The sequence below is a fragment of the Rhinolophus sinicus genome, chromosome 14, assembly GCF_057876585.1.
Source record: "Rhinolophus sinicus isolate RSI-liver-muscle chromosome 14, RSI-T2T, whole genome shotgun sequence".
NCBI lineage: Eukaryota > Metazoa > Chordata > Mammalia > Chiroptera > Rhinolophidae > Rhinolophus > Rhinolophus sinicus.
In genome coordinates this window covers 123848058-123861788 of record NC_142514.1, presented here as the reverse complement: position 1 = coordinate 123861788, position 13731 = coordinate 123848058, and the positions used below count along the sequence as shown (strand labels likewise).

Here is a 13731-nt window from a genome sequence, read left to right as displayed (position 1 = left end):
AACTGTCTTCCAAAGTGGCTCTACTGTTTTGCATTCCCACCAGTAGTTGTTGAGAGTTCCTGTGCACACGTCCTCACCAGCATTTGATGTCAGTGTTGAGGATTTTGGCCATTCTCATAGGTGTGCCCTGGCCTCTCGTCCCAATTTGCATTTCTCTGATGACCTATGATGTGGGCATGTGCTTATTTTCCATGGGTGTATCTTAGGTGAGGTGTCCGTTAAGGTCTTTGGCAGACTTTTAAGTGAGTTGTTTGTTTTGTTACTGTTGAGTTTTAAGTGTTCCATGTGTATTTTGAATAATAGTCCTCTGTCACAGGAAGCCACCATGCATTGACACGGCCTGGGTGCTGGGGCTTTGAAACATGATGTTTTTCCCAGCAGCAATCCTTCAGCACAGTTATGTTTTTCCACTTTTGAGAGACTGTGGAATAGTGGTTAAAATGTGAGTTTTGGAGCCAGACTGCCTGGGTTCCAATCCTAGCATGTCACATATGCACTGTGAGACCTTGTGGCAACTTATGTGATTTCTCTGTGCCCCAGTTTCCTCATCAATAGATGGGGTACTACTAGAACCTATCTCACAGGATGGTGAGAATTAAATGGATTAACACATGTGAGCACTAGGACAGTATCTAAGACATAGTAAGCTCTCAGTACAGGTTAGCGACTGCACATGCGCCAATACTGTGCTGATTGACAGATGAGGACCTGAGGCCAATAGAGGTGAGATCGCGTGCCCAGGGGCACACAGAGCAGGGCTGAGTGCAGCTCTGGTCCCACAGCCCGAGTTCTCGGCACTGCGGTGTACTCCGCCCTTCACCTGTTGTGTGTATGAGGCACAGTGGACTGAGAGCCGAGTGAGCTCAAAGCCCAGCCCGGCGCTGATAGTCTGCTCTGGGTCTCGCGAGGACTCTGCTGCCACGCCATCATCCTTCTCTCTCCTTACGTTCCTGCTGGGGACGGTGCCTGCCCTGTTATCACCGCCAGCCCTGTCCCCAATTCATTGCAGTCTCAGTGGGTCATCAGGACCAGGGGTACATGGATTATAGCCCCGAGGACATTAAAACACAGCTTCCCCACCCCACCCTGTCACACTGTCCCTGCCATTATCATAGAATTCAGTCTAGGCTTCCCAGCAAGTCATCCCAGGATGTCCTTTATCTGATCCTCAGCTGGACTCCATGTTCCAGGCATAAAAGTCTGCTCCCTTCATAACGTGCTGTGGACTCTAAAGACTCCAAGTGTCGTTTATTTGTGCCATTTTCACAGGCTGGGTTCTTTCCTCCCTTTGCAGAGGAACCTCTGCCATAGCTCAGCTCTTACCCTTATGTAATTTCTTTGTCATTTATCAGTGGTTCATATTCTTGGCCTCCACTGGATTGTAAACTCTTGGAGGACAAGGGACCATGCCTTCTCTCTCTTTGAATCCCCTGTAGCCCACATGGTACCATGTACAGACCATGTTTCCCTGAAAATAAGACATAGCAGGACAATCAGCTCTAATGCGTCTTTTGGAGCAAAAATTAATGTAAGACCCGGTCTTATATTATATTACATTATACCCGGTATTATATTATATTATACCCGGTATTATATTATATTATATAAGACTGAGTCTCATATAATATTATAGTAAAATAAGACCGGGTCTTATATTAATTTTTGCTCCAAAAGACGCATTCGAGCTGATTGTCCTGCTGGGTCTTATTTTCAAGGAAACAGTGAATGCTTTTGGGGTTGAGTTCAACATCATTGAGTTCTGAGTGGTTAGGGAAGACATCTGTGCTGTGCTGCACCATAAGAGACAGAAAAAACAACCCTTAGGGAGGACAGGCGTCCTTGGCTCCTTCTGTGCTGCTGGCACAGAGATCCTGTGGCGTTAAATCCCTCATTCAGCTCTGATGAACTTGGATGTGTCTTTTATTCTTTTTCTTTTTTTTGAGGTTTTGCATCTGTCCCATGAAACCCATGATGGTCTATTTAGAACCAGTGGCCTAAATAATAGTAACAGTCATTGTAAGTTCTTTTCATTTTATGGGAGTCACTAATCATTGATTTCAGTACAAAATTTAGATGCTCAAGGCCTCCTCCTACACAATAGGGTTTCTTTGTTGCAGGAACTACAAAAGCTAGTTGTTGAAAGTGTCAAGGGAAGAATGTCCAGCCTAAGAAAAGTCTTATAAGAGTTTATTTGAGCCAAACCGATGACAATTGCTGGGAAGACAAGTACACCAGTAAGTGCAAATGAAACTGGAATAATTTGTAAGTGCACTGAAGAATTTCTCAAAGGAAAATGCTCTGGGCAATTTTACAGCTTATTTTATACATTGGAATCAAAGAAGGAGACCTAAGTGGGGTTACATGAAATTCACTGATGGTAGATTAAGGAGAGGGGAGAAAAAACGGGGAAATCTCTGGGATTGGATAAAAAGTAAAGTGGAGAGACATAATTCTTTTGCATTTGTGGGTACAGGATAGTTAATAATTAACATTTATAACAGAGATGGTATTTGGGGAACAAGATAACAATGTGGGCTTCTGTGGTCTTGTGCTCTGTGCTCTGGTTGGAGGTTGTGCCCTGAGGGGTCTAGAAAAGGAGATGACTGACATTTCAAAGGTATGTTATCTTAGATGCAAAAAGACCATAGACAGGCTCGCTTAAGGTGAAGATTTACTTTTGTCAAGGAAGCTACCGGCCTAGGAGTGACTACTCCCCAGGTCAGGCTTCTAGTTATAGATTTTTATGTTCAGACCATCCTATGTGGTTACTTTCGGTCTCTGAGTTTGTAGGACCTGGCATGCTGGCCTCCCCTGAGCTTGTCAGGTTTAGTGTGTGGTCCCTGTTGCGTCCACAAAAGGCATCTTTGAGGGAGAGATGATGCAACAGAACTTAACAAAGTCGGGTCTAGTTTCAGGCTGTGGCCCCACTAAATCTAAGATCCCAGTTATCCAAGGCCTGTTTTCACGGTACATTATGTTCTGTTTGAGAGTTGTAGAAGGAGGCAAGTGAACCGGTAAGTGCGAATGAAACTGGAATAATTTACAAGTGCACTGAAGAAAATACTACAGGATGCGACAAAGGAACCCTGTACCTTTGTATCGCCAGTGCTTACCATGGTGCCTGATGCATAGAAATAAAAATAATAGCTACCACTTACTGAGTTCTTACTGTTTGCTAGCACGGTGGCAGACATTTCATTTAATCCTTATAAAATTCTGTGAAGTTTTGCAAATGAGAGGTTAAGTAGCTTGCTATTAAGTAAAAGAGAAAACCCAATGTCTATGGAATATAATGGGATCTTTTTTAAAAACAATATTCAGGAATAAAGAAACTTCTTTTGATAGATTTACCTAATTTTTTTCCTTTAGGATAACATTCCTTCCCCATATCTAATTGGACTTCTACATTACTTCACACAAATTAGGCCTCTTTGTCAGCGAAGACCAGCTGGGCAGTAATTTTCTTTTAAGCCTTTTTATACATAAACATGTCTATTAAGTTGCCCCTTGACCTTAAATTATCTAGTCCTTTAACTTTTTTCTTAAGCTGCCTCCGCCCCATTTTGAGGGGGCAGCATCTAATTTCTCATGTCCATTTTAGGATGGCACCTCATCTCCCCACTGCCCTCTTACATGCAAAAACCAAGACCACGTTTTCTTTAGTGGAAGTATGACCAGTCTGGGGTTGTTGCAAGGATTTCTTTCCTGGCTCTCACTTGTCATATTCCTGCTGTGAGATTTTTGATGATGTAGTTTATTTGCTCTGGCCCTTCCCTTCCAAGGGCCTAGCCTCCATCGCTACTGGACGAACTAACTCCATGCCTGCAATCCCCTCCACTCTGCCAGCAACCTTTCTGCCTCCACACAGAGTAGCACTGGGTGCTGTGGGTTAGGTCTTCACACAACAGCCATTGACCACCTGGGGCTGCTCTTATTGGCTCTGTGGTTTTTGATGACGTTTTTATGAAAATGAACTTCGGGCCTAGAGCTGCTGGGGAGATTGGGGCTGGCTCTTTCCTGCTGCTGCTTGTGTTACTGGCTGGCTTTGCCTTCCACAGCACCCATCCTTCTCCACTCTGCCCTGCCTCCATGCCCTGGTCACTGATTTCCAGAGTGCCATCACACTGGGGAAATAGGGCCACCCTCGAGTGTATTGCACCTATACCAAGTGTTATCTGTCTGACTTTGGACGTTACGTATTCTCTCTGAGCCTGTTTCCTAGACAAATGGGACTAAACATGATGACTAATTCATGGGTTCTTTTATTGGATTGAATGAGAGCAACTAATTCCTATCTAATCACAGTATTTAGTAAATGACATGTGTTCTCCTTCAGTAGGTGATTCTGCAATGGGAAGTAGATTATATGTGATCAGTACATAGGGGAATACCATTATAGTGTGGGAGTCACCTTGGCTCACATGCCTTTTTTCTAGCATGTGAATGATTTGTGCCACCCAGGAAGAGGATGCGGATGAAACAAGCTGCAGAGGAGTGTGGCAGGCACACAATGCCCGTTCACCCCAGCTCTTCCTCTTGGCTCCATGTGGTCATGGGTCCTGTTTTGGAAGTGCTCTCTGGTCTTTGTGTAGAACTTGACCTCTCCAACCCCTTCCTTATCACATCCCTTCATCCCAGTAGTGTGTTTTTATCAGGATTGTTGCTGTTTGGTTAGTGCGTTAGGTATAAAATCTACAGAGATTTTGAGTGGTCTGCCCCAATCCTATATGTTCCGTAAGCTCTATTATTTTAGTGATTTTGCAGAATACTACTTCTTATTTAAAGCACATAAACAGCATTATAGCAGAGATGTTTGTGTAGATTTTCCTTCTCCCTTCCATCTGACCTTTGTATTAATCTTCATTTCATGGAACCAGAGTCTTTGGCCTGGACCAGGGTAAGACCTAGAGGTGACAGAAGAGACTTTAGGCAGACATGTGCTGTGACTGTTTCTTCATACTGTCTCTCATCTGGACTAGTCAATAGAGTCCTGACTGGTCTCCGCTTCTATTCGTGACCCCAAATGGCCAGTTATTCACATAACATCCCGAGTAAACATTTTAAAATGAAAAGCAGAAGATATCTTTGTTTTAAAAATCCTGAAATCATTTTGTGTGATTTTTAGGATTGAGCAAAATGAGTAACTATGTTGATACAATTGGGAGCTTCAGGGTTTCACCGTAAAAGAAGGAAGATACAAACATGGAACGGGGGAAGGCAAGGAAGAAACCAGCGATGTTAAATTGGAATTGGAAATTGGAGTATAAACGTGCGCGCACGCACACACACACACGCACACACACACACACAAATTTCCTAGCTGTGTCTACCAAAAGGGCCTGGGAGCAGTGACATCCCATAGTAATGAATGCACCTAGCATCTAAATCTTGGTTTTAAAATTTTATTACCCACTGAAAGGAACTGAGGACTCCTTGGAGAAATGGCGAATTGCAGGGCGAGGGCAGAGAAGACACAAGATAAGCCCAAACCACCCTGTGCCAGGAAGCATGGCAGAGAGGAGCATGTCAGAAGGACCCAGGAGCTAGTTTGACTGAAACATTGTGAGCATCAAGATGAATAATATTAATGGCTGATAAATACTGAAAAACAAAAGACTACACGAGTCCATATTGATCCTAAGAAAAGAAATCAATGCCGGAAAGGGGAAGTTCCTCTTTATAATAAAATGTCAACTCATAAATGTAGAGGGAAGGATAAAGTTGAAAAATCTTCATTTTCCAACCACAGTTGAAGTGTTTGATTCCCTACTGGGTGAGAGTTTGTTGGGGAACAGAATACTTACAGTCTCAGAGGGTCTCCGCACAGACCATTTATTTCACAGGGAAAAGGCACGTTTATAGCAGAGACCTGGCAGAGCCAGCACCTTAACCAACTGATCGTCACAGGTGACGTCACCTGTCATGGTGACAGGCGCTTCCGGGGTATCCTGTGGAGAAACCCACACCCTTCTAGGGCTTTCCTGCCAGTGATACAGAACCTGGATCGGAGAGCAAAGAAACAATCAGACACACACCAAACAGAGGACCTGTGTTCTTCACACGTTAGGGTGGAGAATGACAGAGAAAGACTGTGGAACCCTTCCAGGATAAGGTATTAGGTTGGTACAAAAGTGATTGCGGTTTTTGCAATTTTAACCCTGTAAACCGCAATTACTTTTGCACCAATGTAATAACTAAAGAGACATGGCAACTAAATGCAGAGGGTGGTGCGGGATTGGATCCTGATTGGAGGGGGAAAAAAGAAGTTGCTTCAAAAGGTAGTTTGGGAAATCTGAACATAATTGCAGTATCAGATCAGATTTTTTTCTAATTTTGTAATTGCATTGGATTATATAAGAGAAGTCTTGTTCTTAGAAAATATGCACTTCTGAGAGAAAAGGTTCGCGATCTCTGCAACTTACTCTCAAGCGGATCAGAAAAAAAAAGAATGTATATGTCACATACACATATGTATATAGAGAGGAATGTTGACTATGGTTGAATCTAACTTCCGGAGTGTATGGGATTTCATTGTAATAGTCTTTTTTTATGACAATGTATTTTATCTAGGTTTAGAAATTTTATTTATTTTTTCCTTTCAGTTTTATTGACATATAATTGACATATAACATTGTTTAAGTTATACAACATCATGATTTGATATATGTATTTATTGTGAAATGATTACCACAATAACTCTAGTTAACATCCATCACCTCACATAGTTATAATTTTTGTGTGTGTGTGATGAGAACTTTTAATATGTACTCTCAGCAGCTTTCAACTATACAATCCAGTATTGTTGACTATAGTCACCACGCTGTACATTACATCCCCAGGACTTGTTTATCTTAGAACTGGAAGTCTGTGACTTTTGACCGACCACCTTCACTCATTTCGCCCACACACCCCCTTCCACCTCTGGCAACCATCAATGTGTTCTGTTTCTGTGAATTATGTGTTGTTAGATAAAACTTGTAAGTGATTTGGTTTTCTCTGTCTGCCTTATTTTATTTACCACAGTGCCCTCATGCTCCATCCATGTTGACTCAAATGGCAGGATTTCCTTCTTTTTTATGGCTGAATATCATTGTATTATTCTTGAAACAGTTTTGTAGGTCTGAAAAAAAATCGAAATAAAATGTTTAAAAAAGAGATGACATAACTACAGCAAAAAATGTCAGTATTGCTTTTAACTCCAAGGTGTCTGTTATTATTTTCTATAATTTTCTGTATGTTTTCATCTCAGAGAACAAAATTTTTTTTAAATAAAATTATATTTTAAATACATCAAGTAATTTTTTGCATCTTTACTAAGCATTGAGATTTCATATGCCTTTTTCCCCTGATGCCCAGGTTATGAAAATATGATTCACTGGACAATTCTCCTGTTTTATATTGGATTTATACAAGTTCTTCTTTTGTGTGGTTTAGACTTCTGGGTGTGCTAAGGGACTGGACTCTCCACCGCAGGAAAGAAACCTCTCAAACCACTACTTAGTTCTCTAGTCTCTTCTTCTGGGTATAATCTGCCTTCAGGGTTCCTCGGGGCAGGGGTCTCAGTCAGCTTTCTTTTCACTTCTCTGGCATGTAGCAGGCCATATAATATTTTATTGTTTATGCCATCATTCTTCATTGAATTAAACCAACCTTGTAGATTCCACATGAGACTCACCAGCTTGGTTATATGTTCCCTTCGGCCGTGTAGTGCAGTGGTCACACATCTTGTGCCATGTGGTCTATACAGGCTATATTCCCCAACAATCGTGAGAGCATTGTGCACTGAGGGGTCCTTTGTCTAATGTATTAGACCCCAAAGGGGAAAACTATTAATTCCAAAATACTAAACAGTTACAGTGTATTACTCTGTACAGTTTGGGGTGGGTAGGAAGTGTCTGGGGACTTCTTGGAACTTGTTTAGAAAATAACATTTGACTCTGCCCATCTTAGCAGAGGGACAGATGTTAGCCCTGATTGAGTTCTCTTTAAAAGCCAGGCTTAGCTGTGGACAAAAGAGACCTGATGAGTCAACTTCGTTTAAAGGAAAAGAAAATCGTCATTTCAGTTCAGTTTTGTTTTCTTTGAGCTACAGAGAGTACTTATATTTTTGCACTGGTTTAAAACTCGTGTGCCTTGGGGTCATTTCCTACAAAGCAAAAGTGAAGGCAGTAATGGACAATTTGGGATTTCCAGAATGTATTTATTTGCTCATGTTTGAGGCTAGAGATAGGTCTGGGTTGAAGTCTGCTGGAGAGGTGAAAAGGGAGGAATTTGACTTTTTTAAAAATTTATTTAAAGACCTAATTGGCTTTATTGAATGATTGGTGAATCAGGCAGCATCCCATCTAGCAAACAGAAAGGTATCCCTTGGCTTTTCTTTAGAAAGAGAAGTTATTCTGAGGTTCTTGGAATTTTACTCTATTTTATGATAGTTGGGAGCCCTGATTATTTGGCAAGAAAGGACCTTTGGGCAGATCCTTTGGGTCATTTGGTTTTATTATGTTGGGTCAAAATACTTTAAAGAGATTCAGACCCGTTTCATCCTTGTGAGTGCTTATTACTGGTCTGTATATTTTTTTGGTTTGTTTTTTGTTGTTTTGTTTTTAATTTTTATTGGGGAATATTGGGGAACAGTGTGTTTTTCCAGGACCCATCAGCTCTGAGTCAAGTGGTTGTTTTCAATCTAGTTGTGGAGGGTGCAGCTCACTGGCCCATGTGAGAATTGAACCGGCGACCTTGATGTTACGAGCACCGTGCTCTAACCAACTGAGCCAACCGGCTGCCCTCTGTGTCTATTTTTAAGAGCTGACCATTGCCCATCTCTTTCTCTCTATTCACACATTAAGGTCCTCTTTATGTAATTATTCTGATTGAACTTGAGGGTTTATAATAGTTTTCAATTTGGGGGGCAGCCATAAAATATAACCAGAACTTTCAAGCTCAGTGCTTTATAGGTTATGTTATGATCTACCTGAATCCCATAGATGTGTGTATATGTGTGTGAATTGTATGCGTGTGTATATAAGTTACCCTAAGTGAATTAGAACTGATTTTTTGTTTGGCAAAATGAAAACATTTTGTATAAATACTATATATAGATAGTAATGGTTATAATTCCAATAATCATTATTAAACACTGTTTTCCCTTAATACCTCAGAACAGCAACCCCAGGATTTACTGTTCCCCTCAAAGAAACTCTCCTGTCTCCTTCCCTCTTATTCCACCGTCTTTGACCCAACTTTCTTTGATAACCTGTGCTCTTTGCCTCCTCTCGTGTGGAAGGTAAAGATGGAGACCCAGGTTGATGTCCTAGCTCTACAACCCACTAGGCATGAGATCTCAGTGCCTCACTTTCCTTATCTTTAAAATGCGGGTAAAAGTACACAGCAAGGGGTAGTTTCCTTTGCTTGTTTCTGCTGCCCCTTCAGTCTCTCTAGGGTGTCAGTTGTTTCACCTTAGAATCTCTTCCATTTGAAAGTTCCTCTAAAGTCCTTCCAGCCATTGAGCTAAATCTTTCTATTTGTGTTTTATTTTTGTTAAACTTGTGGCTTTGATGAGTTTCCTTAACTCCTCAGGAGGCCTGATTCCTATGCCACCCCACAGTTGCATGTAGCATTTAAATGCAGAAGCCAGAAGGGAAACTTACTCCCACACAGCCCCCTGGGAGGGAGGATGGATGTGTTTATCAGAAGGCACAGGGGGCTTGCTCAGAACTCACAGCCCTTCAGAAGTGAATTAGTAATGCACAAGAATGAAAAGAGCTATTAAAAAGAGAGGGACAGTAGCAAACTAGGCCAAAGCACCACTTTGTGAGGTTGACTGAGAAGAGAGAGCCTTGCAGGAGCTGTGCTGGTGCCACTGACAAACCACTGTGCAGGCTTGCCCTCCCTGGCCCAGTCCTGTCTCCCCTCAGGCTATGTTGCCCTCTGGTTCTCCACCAGCTGCTTCTACTGAAGCCACAGAGTATAGACAGGTCTAAGCTGTGCCAAGGGCTGCCTGGGCTTCCAGTCAGGATAAAGGTGTGACTCATGCCCTGGGCTCCAGGCCAAGGCAGAGGCTGGAGGGGATCTCTGTGGTTGAGTCACTTACTTTGCAGATGTTGTGTCTTCTTCCACAGGGCCCATGAGCACACGTTTCCTCCTTGTGGTCTTTCATTGAATCTGGCCAGACACACAAGTGTAAAGCCCACGGCTCCCTCCGCACTCTTGGCCAGTTCAAAGTCGTGTTCTGTGTTCCTAGTAGAAACCTGAAAGTCGTTTCTTGCTTTCCGTACAGTTATGAGAGGCAGTGCATCTCTCTCTCACTGAAGGTCCTCACTAGAAATCAGGGGAAGCATTCAGCCAACACTCAGCAGAGTGGGGCGGGCAGAGCGTGGGACTCTGCCCCGAGGATGGCCCTGGGTCAGGACAGCCGTGGGTCAGGGGGCTCTGTTTTCTCAGCTACTAAATGGGACAGTGATATCTTACAGGGAGAGTCGAACATTGAGAAGGTATTTATGATAGTATTTTTGAGACCTTTAAAGGGCCAGAAGATGTTATGTATTCAATACAGGGTGCTGTGTGAAGCTGAGAGAGAGAGAGAGACAGACAGACAGACAGACAGACAGACAGACAGAGAGAAGGAGGCCAAGAGTTAATCTTACTAGAGGAGATTCAAGACATGTGCATGTTCATACATGTGTGAAGGCGATTATCTGCATTTCTCCGATGGCTTTAAAGGGTTCTGGGAGCTCAGTGGGGATGAAGCTTCCTGGAGAGGGTGAAATTCGGGGAATCAATAATGTACCATGTTTCTCTGAAAATAAGACCTAGCCGGACAATCAGCTCTAATGCATCTTTTGGAGCAAAAATTAATATAAGACTCGGTATTATATTATACTATACTATACTATACTATACTATACTATACTATACTATCTTTATTATATTATATTTATTATACCTGGTCTTATAGTAAAGTAAAACTGGGTCTTATATTAATTTTTGCTCCAAAAGATGCATTAGAGCTGATTGTCCAGCTAGGTCTTATTTTTGAGAAAACACGGTAGTTAGACTTAGCTCGTTCGCAGTTTGACTCACCACGTAACTCGCTATCTAGCCCCCTGTAATTAGAATTAGTTTGCTGTTAGATCCAGCCTGACAGTCGGCTGTTTTCTCTTTGTTTCTCCTCTCACTGATTAACTTAAGAACTCCGTGTAGTCCCTTTCTCAAGGCTACCCATCCTCGTGAATCCATTTAATTAGCAGAATCCTAATCTGGAAATGGCAATTTCTTAATCCTCAGGCACGTGGACACCGGAATCCGTTTTGCAACTCCCTTGCAGTTTTCTGGTGACACTTAAAGCCCCAGGCCACAGTGGCTGGGTCCAGAATCCGGAGATAACATTATCTTAAAACAGACCAGTCCCCAGGAAGCGATGTCAGCCCTCAGACCTGCCTGACTGACTCCCCTTTTCCTATGTAAGAAAAAGCTAATCCAAAGATCAGCGCAGTTGTCTCCTTGAGACTCTGCCCCCAGCAGACTCTGCCGGCACCTTTCTTTTTAAATAAACTTCCTAACTTCTATTCCTTTTGAGTCCTGTGAATTCCTTCACATTCTATGAACGACCGGGGATTATTCTACACCAAGACAAAGAACGTTTATTATGAGCTCAGCACATCCTCAGTCTCTCTCTCGCTAGACTCAGTTATATGTCCTTTTTTCCTCTGTTGCAAAAGCGTTGCTATAAAAAGTGTGGTTATTTATGCTCCAACAGTTTCTCCCACCGCCTCGCGGGAGGTTCCTGAGGTTCCCACACAGAAGTGAAGCACATTTCCCTCTAAAAGAATGTTACTGCATGTCGGCTACATGCACTGAAAGGATGTACCTAAGGAACATATGGGCCAGACAGGTGTTTATGAAATCCTAACAGCATTGTCCATTTTCATGAGAAAGTATTTGGACAGATATTGCCAAGCAAGCCCCTTGCCAGAAACCATCCATTTAAAGACAGGCCTGCCTGTCCCTTTTGTGTCTCTGTCGTCATGGCCAGTAAGTTTTGGTGGGTGGGACCCCCTAGGAAGCTAATGACAAAGTCCTGCTAATACAAGAGCAATGTGACGTTAGCCTCACGTTCCAGTGCTGTCCTGACTGCTCTATTTTTATAAAATGTAAGAACTCCAGTTTAATGGGATAAGAGTTGGAAGGGAATCTTGAAATTTCCTTACCTACCCCCAACTCACATTTAAGCCTTTCCTCGCTGGCAAGAACTTACTCTATTACAGGACACTCTCTGGTGGCATGTGACTATTCACAGTGATCTCCAAGTGCTCTTGCTGGGAAGCCCTTTCTGATGTCTGTGGGCATAAAGGCACCTGATGAAGAAGAGGGGGTGCTCAGGGCCTTGCCTGTTGCCCCCCTCCCACCACAAGAATCTACTCTCTGGACAACGTCCCCGTCACTGCCCTCTCCTGCCACGAGTATAAAGGCCACCGCCTCTCCAGAGGAAGGTGACCCTTTGAGGCTTTTTATGTCCTAGGGTCTAGGGCAGTCCAGATCCGGGTCTTCCTACTGTCCCCATCCCCTCTCTGTAGGGTGGGAAGAGAGGATGAATAGAATCTGCTAGTTACTTCGCATAGAAGAATGTAAGACTTACCAAGCAACTACTGGGAACCAGGCACTCTACTAAGAATAGACATGAAGCCAGTGAAGCATTGCTAGATAGTGGCAGGGCTAGGACTCAAACACGGCTTTGGCCAGCTCCTTTTGGAGATCTGTGGCTTTGGAAGGTTAAGTAACCTGAGGTCACCCAGCTGTGAGTTGCAGAGTTAGGTTTAAATACAACTAACGTCAGAGCCCGAGCACTTAGCCCTCTCACACGGTGTAGAATGTGCAGGAGAGTGTGCCTGCTCTCAGCCTCAGCAGCTGATCCCTAAGTGACACACACACACACACATACACACACACACACACACACACGCACACTTCTGTACGTGATTGATGGGGCAGGGAAGCTGGGCTGCCAGGAGAGGCTCAGTGCCAGGTGCTCTGCCTGCTGCTGAGGAGGGGAACACAGCTTCAGCCCTGCATCCCAAAAGTCTCATTGGCCCATTTCCCACATGGTCTGTGTGAGTGAGGAGCACACAGGCACTTGAGAACATGAAGAGTCTTCTGGGCAGTAAGTAACGGTAGCATTTGCTGGATGATGTAGTCCTCAGTTTGCAGAGGAGAAAAGCAAGTTCCAGAGCTCCTTCCCAGAAGAGCAAGTTCCCAGCAGAGCCTGGAGCGGGACCCAGCTCTCCCGATGCCCCATTTCAGCGCCCATCTCCCTATCTGGAGGTTTGCCACCTCAAGCATCTGCCTTCCAAATGGAAGCTGCTTGGGCTGCAGTTTCAGTCTGTGCCTTTTTTCTTAGAGGAGATGAAAAACTGCTGATTTGTCAGCCAGTGAAGTATTACCAAATGTTCCATCCACCTTCTCTTCCTCAGGCTCGAAGTTCTTTGTTTCTTTGTTCTAAAACGACTCCTTTTGGGGTGGCCAGTTAGCTCACTTGGTTAGAGCATAGTGCTAATAACACCAAGGTTGCCGGTTCGATCCCCGCATGGGCCACTGTGAGCTGCGCCCTCCTTGAAAAAAGAATAAATACAGGGACTCCTTTTCTAGTCCACTTGTCAGCACTGACTCTCCTCCTCCCTGGTCCCTCCCCAGCCTATAATCCCCCTCCCTTCTCTCAATCCTCACCCCAAAGGAAAC

At 43.5% G+C, this 13731-nt stretch overlaps 1 protein-coding gene across 1 annotated transcript in view; it reads left to right on the top strand.

The window, feature by feature from the left end:
- PANX1 (pannexin 1) overlaps window positions 1-13731 on the top strand; it is a 45147-nt gene that overhangs the window by 10236 nt on the left and 21180 nt on the right. The window lies entirely within an intron of this gene.